General features: G+C 36.6%; 1 long non-coding RNA gene across 1 annotated transcript; it reads right to left on the bottom strand.

Annotated features, from left to right (window-relative positions):
• Positions 1-4135: 4135 nt before the first annotated feature.
• On the bottom strand, positions 4136-5795 carry LOC112346433. Its single transcript, XR_002992423.1, has 2 exons — positions 5689-5795; positions 4136-5632 (listed from the first exon to the last, which is right to left on the bottom strand). It is a non-coding gene; the product is annotated as an uncharacterized LOC112346433 (long non-coding RNA).
• Between the last annotated feature and the right edge of the window lie 3402 nt (positions 5796-9197).

Raw genomic sequence — 9197 nt, 5'->3', positions numbered from 1 at the left:
AGTTCCATTCCATGCTAGCTGGTGGAGTACCCATATCCTCGCGTTAAGCCATTGGTATGCCGAAATAGTGCAGATAGCAAGGGTGTTTGGCAGACATGGTAAGCTATCATGTAGCGATATTGAGGGACTAATCTCAATACGCGAGGGTTCTTATCACTAGCAAGTGCAAAAGAAAACGAGACGGGAACTCCTTACCGAGCTAAGTATGCTTAGCTAATAACACATAGGAATTCCATCCTTATGCTCATCCGGTCTAAGTACACTCAAAATTCCCAGTTAACTCCACTAGTACAAGAGGGACTAATAAAGGGTCTAGCAATACCGACCTCCTGCCATCGTGGCAGTAAGGTAAGAGTGTCCGTAAGGACTAGTCGACAGGTAACTTTCGATACCCGAAGTCACATTCGCGACAGTTACACAGGATTTTGAGGCCCACAGTGGGGATGTGCTCCACTGGTTCGAGGGAGCGAGGGGTCCTGCTTAGGGCCCAGCCCTACGACACATCAGGTGCAAAGGACGACATGGTTGGGGGATTTAGGTCCACTAAGATGTGACTAGAGTGGAGATAGGAGTCCCTATGTAGGAGGCACTTGGCCATGCTTGATGGGTGGTATGGCGTGCAATGAGAGTCCAAGCCCTTTGGGAAGCACGTAACCAGGCGCACTTCGACGGGACATAGGTCAAAGTATCACAGGTACTGGCAGAATGGTGGAGACTTACACTGGGGGCAGTACGACTTCACCATGCTATCCTCCAAGACAGGAGGAAGCTCGAGAGGCTCGAGGAGTGGCAGAAAGCATGGCTACCATGTTTCGGTGAAGGAGACCACAATAAGGTTCATTGGAAATGGCGCCCCCTGGAGTCAATCTTGCAGTCAGCACAAAGGGGGGACTTGGATCTGGATGCGATACGATGAAGGCAATAGCAGCCACTTGTATTGTAGGCTTAGTCTCACTTTAGATGAGGGAGATCTCCACTAGATAGCGTGACCTTTGGGCAGCATGCCTGGTTTTTGTATTAATCCTTACGGGACATTGGGGAATGTACATACATGTTTCACTGAATGGTATTAACACAAAGTGTATGATAGCAAGGGTGTTTGGCAAACACAGTAAGCTATCATCTGACAAATATTGAGGGACCAAGCTTAATATCATAGGGGTTTCCCAACACTAGTAAGTGCAAGTCAATGAATGAGTTTCTTTAACTAAGTCAAATATATTTTACTAATAGCACTTAGGAATTCTGTCTTGATGCTCATTTAGTCAAGTGCATACGCAAAGACTAATTTCTTAACTAGCTTAGGCGGAGATTGAAAAAAAGGGTCCAACAATATTGACCTCTTGCTATTATGGTAGTAAGGAAAGAATATCCACAAGGATTAACTAACAAGTAACTTTCGATACCTAAAGTCACATTTGCAACAGTTCACATCATAACTTGGAAAATGAGAAAGTTTAGAAATTAAATAAAAATATGAAATATCTACTCACCTTTTCAGACTTACTTTGAATGCCCCTAATATTGATGTTAATAGGATCCATGATGCATTCAGAGGAGAATGACTTGAAATAAACTTCTGCTACACACATCATAAGCTCATACATTCAGTTGGGGTCATTTAATAAGATAAAAATGATATATCCAACTTCATATAGAAATGTTTATGACAAGAAGAATATATCACACAAGTGGTTAGATGTGAGAAAGTTTCTAGTCCTCAACTTTCCCATCAATATTTGAAAACTATTTGGAAAGTTAAAGAGAATAAAGTTTGCAAGGGCTTTTATATCTTTTAGCACTAATGGTCAAACTGGTGTTGTATTTCCATATTCATGTCGTCTTTTGTGAAAGATATCAGCAATTTACTGTAGGAGCCAATAAAGACACCCACAATGCCTCGATATGTTATCGGCTATAGAAGAGTTATATGAATAAGAAACCTTACTATCATATAATCATTTGGTAGTGAAATTATAGCTTGATCCTGGTTATCAGGTGGTGGAATATGAGTTTGATTTGGAACTTCCTTATCCTTATCTCCATTGTCACTTGCATCGTCATTAAATTTAAACTTCCCATGAGGTCACTTAGCCCAGTACTATTCAAACCTAAAGACATTTAACTCCAAATAACCTAAGACCTTTAATCAATTGGAAAAAAGGGTGCACTTTTATTCATGGGTTTTTTCCTTTTATATTTGAACCTTTATAGATTATCTCTCAAGTCATTCTCTTTAATTACTTACAATCCACCACACTTCCTTGTAAATTCACACCTTTGTGAGAAGTTGAGAACTGCAACTCTCCCTAAGAGCCCCACTCTTTGATACTAAATATCCCAAGACCTTGCTCACAGTTTGCATGATATAGATAACCTTGCTTATCATGTTCTCAAATACTTTTAACAGTCCTTTTTCTTTGTTCATCAAGTAGACATTGGGGAACTTTAGAGTCTCTATTTGTTATTTATATGGAAATCAATTTTGTGATATTGTAAATCATATCATCTAAAGTTTTGTTCACTACAAAAGCAATATGTGTAATTGAGAAAAATGAAGCACACAATAAGAAATTTATATTTGTGAGTATAAAGTTTAGCTATACTCTTTAGTTGCTCCTTTGGCCTATGATTGTTTGTAATGCATACTAGTGTCTTCAACTTTAAAGACTTTACATATTGAATTTTATACTCAATTTGTAAAAACTCAGCCAAGAGCTCTTTTCAACCCTTCTCCATATACACAAATTCATATACATCTTGCTTGACCTTTACTAAAGGATAGAAAAAAAAAATATATAAATAATCCCTTATAAAGTGAAGGAAAGACATACCTTATAGCACATCATAAACATAAAATTGATTGGGTTGTTGAACTAGATTATACCATCATTTTGAGTCTATAAGTATTGCAAGATCATCACAATAATATTGTTAGATATCATCCTCACTCAACTTTACCAAAAACTATAGTTCTTTGATGTCATGAACAAAGTTCTACTTTTGGACAAAAAATTATCTAAGTCTACATTCAAACATGACAAAGCAAGTGAAAGTGGAGTTGAAGGCAAAATTTTAACAAACTTATATATTGATCTTTTGGCAGGCTAAGACATGTCTATTGACATCCAAAAGAAGCTACATAATTACAGTTACTGTCAATAATTTAGAATATTATCCTTGCAAGCTATCAAGTCTCAGGATGGCTAATAAGCATGTTATTGAATTCAAAAGACATCCTTTTCCAAATAGGATCTTTGCATTTCATGATCTTGAGTGTGACGGTAACAATTTCTATTATTCCTAGCTTGCAAAAAGCATATTACTACCCTTGGTGACCTAAAGCTCCTTTTAAAAGTGTTTGAATTAGTATTTGGATATTCAATGAAATATCTAAATAATCAGGTGCAAAAAGATTAATATTTGTGTCTACAAATATAGATACATTCAACTTGAAACAATACAAAATAGTGTTAGAAAAATATTTATTGATATGATATATTTGAATGGAATGTAGATCAGATTTAGTTTTAAAACTTACAAATATCTAATTAAAAAACTAGAATTTTTTTATTTATTAGTTTATTAAGTTATATGTTAACTTAAATATTACTTATTTATTTGGTTAATATAAACTGAGGATTTTTGTTTTGTGCCTTGTAGCAATTGCCTAATATGTGTTTACATATTAAACTGTATTTTACACCACTTACTGAATTTTAAATGTATTTTATAAAATATAGAAGATAAACAATAATGCTAAAATTTAATTTAACTCAATGAATTTTAGAGTTAAATGAAATTAGGTGGGAAACTTATAACTATTTTTAAGTTATAGTTTATTCAACTTGAGTTTAGAAGTTGATACAAATGGAAAAATTTAATACAAAAATAATATATTGTTCTAGGTTAATTGTTCATCAATTTTTAATTTATAACTTAGTGATTGTGAGTAATATATTTACAAACTTTTTTGGTTAAATAATGATCAGCCCTAAAGTGGTTGATGATATGCTAGTCTACTTACATATAGTAGCATTGTAGTAGTTTCGATTTTCTTTCAGCCCTCTCACCATTTTGCTTGTAATCAAATTCTATTATAATTGATTTTTTGTCATAAATGATGCTCTTGCTCTTCATTACAAATATAGTTCTTCAACCACAAAAAGATTCTCCAGGCTTCAACTGCTGGAGTCATTCCACTGCATATCCAGCCAACACAAAGCTATCTCGACTTCCACTGCATATCCAGCCAACACGAAGCTATCTCGACCTGGAGCACATCTCCATGGCAGTTCCCTTCATGACCTCTGCACTAACATCATCCAAAGAATGTCTACCCTAAACTCTCTCTTATAACACTCTCCCGTACGTTTTCGGATTGTACCAGTTTGGCAACTCACTGGGGAAAGCACGTCCCAAGTGCGCAGATACTAAGAGATTCAGTGTTGATGGTGTGCAACTCTCAAGGGGCGAATGAGTCTCAATCCCAAGTGATTGGAGGTCCAAAGTCAAAGATTCTGAGGTAGCATCGATGTTCAAGCTCCGAGGCAATGGTATGAAAGAAAGACAATAAGCACAGAAAGGCATCACACAAATTTTCCCGTGTCTCATCCATCCTTGAAGCAGCCCGTCATAGGCAGTCGATTGACAAGCCGAAAGGACCAAGCGACTTGGCCAACTGTCAACGAGAACCAACCGCCATGAAACTTTCCAACGCCAGAGAGACCAAGTGCTTTGGCCATCCCCAGTGAAAGATTGTTAACGACAGGCCACAACTAGACGAACGAGACCACGGAACAAGAAAACATAGAAAGCAGTTCAAATGTAACAGTTATGACAGAAAGCAAGGAAGTGCAGATTAACATTCTCAGCGATTTGAGACAAAGAATGCACCTCAGAACTGTGACGATCGGAAACCTCAAGAGACAGGGGACAGAGAGGCATTACGTACCACAGGATCGTGCCCCTCAACAAGCTGTCTCCGCATCGCGAATGGGACAGAACTTATCCCAGGAGACAGTGCCCTGCTCCCGAATCAGGTTCGGGCCTGTGAGTAACAAAATAGTTCTCGCAAAGACACTCACAGCATTAAAACAATAGAAACAAAACGTGAACTGTACCAGTCAAAAGAAATACCGTTTGAGATGAACTCCATCGGTAGTGTCGTGCCCGTCAACTCTGCTAGCCAATACGAATTAGTGCCAGCACGAGAAAGTACCTGATAACGACCAATCCAAGAAGGCTGGAACTTGGCAAAGTGATGCACAGCCGTATCAAGTCGCCACACAGGACGAATTTACGAATATAAGACTGAAAGCGCTGGTTAAACTGCCGCAGCGGTTCTGGTGGTTGTTGTCCAATGAGATCAAGCTCGTCCTTGCTCTCCAGAACTTCAAACCTCGTCACAAAAAGTTTGGTCAGTGAGTCGAGAAGTCAAGAAAGAAAGACCTAACACTTTCCTTTCATCAATGTGTCCAGGGATGATAGCCACTGTGTGCGCATCCAAATCTCTCAAATTCTGCCCAAGCACTGCTGTCCCAGCCATCGTTTTGGGTTTTCTCAGTCCAGGACATCACACCCTCCCCCCAGGGACATCCTGGATGCATGCGAAGCAGAATTTCCTCTCTTCCTACCAAGAAGGACACGACCCCAAATCACGAACGATCCCCACATCATAACCCATACCTCCCAACCTTGAGCTCGTTCCCGGCGGTAGCAGAAAAGCGACCAGGTGATGCGCCAAATGCCTCATTTCTTGAAAATGGGGTACAAAAGGAATGCCTACCCTAAACTCTTTCTCTCTCTAGTACAGGTCACCCCGTACAGTCTTCGTACGTTCTAGAAAGCCAACCAGTCCATAGTTGTGGGAACACTGCTGTTTAGCTGGTACCTCCGTTTGCTGATGGTAGCAACTGCCATTTCCCTGTTCTTGGGAGAAAAGCGTGATACACTATTAGTACCACTCAATGGAGTGAACATGATGATAGCTGATTGGAAAATCTGCATCAACATTGGTTCGAATTATAGTTAGTGAAGAGATAGCGGACTATTTGTATGCCAGTGTTGGGATCAACCAGTGGAACCTGTTCTTGACAATGTTGGTGCACCTGCCTTACATGGATCTCTGTGAACAAGTTCCACAGAGAGATCAGCTCAAGGCTAGTGAACTGCTTATACCTCAAAGTGGTCAACTTTGCACAAAACAATCTCACAGGCCCTCTTGAGCTGATGAAGTTGACAAGTTTGTTCTCCTTTGTCATATCCAACAAGTTGAGTGGCAACATTCTAGTAAAAAGCTTGAATTCCACATACCTCAGATATAGTGAGAACCAATCCACAAGGTGTGATCCCCCAAGAAATTTCCAACTGCATTATGATCCTGTCTTTTGCATACAACAGGCTCATTCTCTCCAGATTGAAAATTCTTTATGATCAGTCTCTTAACTCAACATGGCAGGATCCTTTAATATTTGATTAATTGATTAATTTATTTATTTAATACTTGTTTTATGATTTTCTTTTAATGTTTGGAATGGTTCCAACCACTTATTTGGTTTTCCATTGGGATTCCAAGGCAAATGGAACCTTTCCATTGCCTTCTTGTGGATATGGAACCAAAGATCACTTTAAGCACTTTGCAAGTCATATCAAAAGCTAGGAATTTGCATTTGGCTGTTTGTGGCAGCAATCAAGGCATGTGTGGTATTGGTTACATTTCAGGAATCATGTTTTGATCAGTAAGACACAAATCCCTAAGCACCAAAATGGAGTTGAAAATGTATCATGTCACAATGGCTAAAGTGGAAGTTTAACTAAAAGTTTCAACTCAAAAAGTTGAAAATGGGAGTGGAACTCCCAAAGAAGTGTTTGAGGAATGAGCATAAAGTGATTGATGAAGTAAGTCTTTAAAACAAAATACAAAAAAACTAACACATGGTAAATGTTATAAGACATAAAAGTGTCAAAACCAAATCTGAGACTTAGTCTGAGACTGAATTTAAGACTGATTTCAAGTCCGATACCGAGTCTGAGATCGAGTCCAAGATTAGGTCTGAGAAATAAAAGTCGAGAATAGGTTTGAGAGGGAGTCCAAATTCAAATTCAAATTTGAGAGTGAGATTGAGATTGAAACCAAGACTAAAGCCAAGACCAAGACTAAGACTGAAACCAAGACTAAATCCAAAGGTGAAAGCGTAAATCGATTGTCTCCAGATGCTAAGGGGTTTAATAAATCCCTATAAAGTGGAATTAGTGAGGCTAAAAAAGGTTAATATGACCAAGGAAGACTACACCCATGTGGTGGAAAATGATATAATTACTAAAGAGTCCAAGGTTAAAGTGAATATGGATAGATAAATGGAGTGATTTGATGAAGTATTTAATAGTTGTGAGAGATCAAATGATTAATGTTCCCAATTCAAGTATGAGTGGCATTGTCTTGTATGGTTTGTTAGAACCTTGCTTTAGCCACATGGTTAGGGCATCCTAGTGGCAGAAGATGGGGGGAGTACCCATGCCCATGAGACTCACATTGAGTTGCAATGTTTCGAATTATCATTCTAAAGTTTTAAATTATAGAAAGCAAGAGGAATAATTCTTTTGTATAGTGACCAAGGGTATAGTTACATAGTGAAGAAGTATCAAAAGTTAGTAAAATTTAGTGGATAGGTATTCAAGCTCTAAATTAATAGTGGTGGTGGTGAACACTACTATGAACAATGAGTATAGCATACATGATTTTCACCCTTTATTTTATAATGATTTACCATAGGATAATCACAAAGTAGAACTTATCCTTTTATATACCACATGCCACAGACCATGTGTCTAGGGACAGTGGATTAGAACTTGAGTTTTAAGGCCTTGGGCCACTAAACGAAGGGATAGAGCCTAACTCCCAAACTTAGAGCTAAGGAGCAAAAGAATTAGAGCATAAAATGACTCTTGAGCATTTAGCCCAAGGAGTGAAGGGGACAAGAGCACGGAGATGTGCTCCAGGTCGAAATAGCTTCATGTTTGCTGGATATGTAGTGGAATGACTCTAGCAATTGGTTTTGCAAAAGCCTAAAGAATCTTTTTGTGGTGGAAGAACTATATTTGTAATGAAGAGCATGAATCCAAATTTGCACCATTTATGACAAAAAATCAATTATAATAGAATTTGATTACAAGCAAAATGGTGAGAGGGCTGAAGGAAGAAAAAGAATATAAGTCCTAACTAAATTAAAAATTGATGAACGATTAACTTGAATTTATGGATATTGATGCTAAAGATTGGATAAAACGAGATCAGGACAATATATTATTTTTGTATTAATTTTTTTCATTTGTATCAACTTCTAAACTCAAGTTGTATAAACTATAACTTAAAAATGCTTATAAATAAACTTTCCTTGTATTAGGTTTCCCATCTAATTTCATTTAACTCTAGTTATTTAATTCATTTAATTTTAGCATTATTGTTTATCTTCTATAACTTAATAATACTTAATAAATTTATTAATAATACTTAATTTATTTAACTTAATAAACTAATAGATTAATTTTTGGTTTGCTTAAGCAAACCTATAAGGGGACTGGGATGGTAGTGAATATACCTAGAATATATCTAGGATATTCTATCATCTAACGGTTGTTATTCATTTAGATTAATCTTGTATTTATAATTTATAAACATGTTTATAATTTATAAACTTTCTTAAACCTTTTCTATTATATTCTTTTTTATTCTACCATCTAATGGTTGATATGCAATAAAATTAATCTTGTATACATAAATTACAAACATGCTTATAATTATAAACTTTATTTGATCAATTGGATTAATCAGTAGTAATAACACTAGTTTTAATCAAACCAAGCGTTGCTACATGCAACGCATAGCAATTTATTTATTCTATCATCTAATGGTTGATATGCAATAAGATTAATCTTGTGTTTATAAATTACAAACATGCTTATAATTATAAACTTTATTTGATAAGTAGGATTAATAAGTAATAATAAAACTACTATTAAGCAAACCAAGCGTTGCTACATGCAACATGTAGCAATTTATTTTCATTTGTATCAACTTCTAAACTCAAGTTGTATAAACTATAACTTAAAAATACTTATAAATAAACTTTCCTTGTATTAGGTTTCCCATGTGAGTGCATGGAATATGGAAAGGGAATACAAAAATGTGCATATCA

The sequence above is a fragment of the Selaginella moellendorffii genome, unplaced genomic scaffold (assembly GCF_000143415.4).
Source record: "Selaginella moellendorffii unplaced genomic scaffold, v1.0 SELMOscaffold_14, whole genome shotgun sequence".
NCBI classification, from domain to species: Eukaryota; Viridiplantae; Streptophyta; class Lycopodiopsida; order Selaginellales; family Selaginellaceae; genus Selaginella; species Selaginella moellendorffii.
This window is presented reverse-complemented; position numbering and strand designations above follow the sequence as displayed.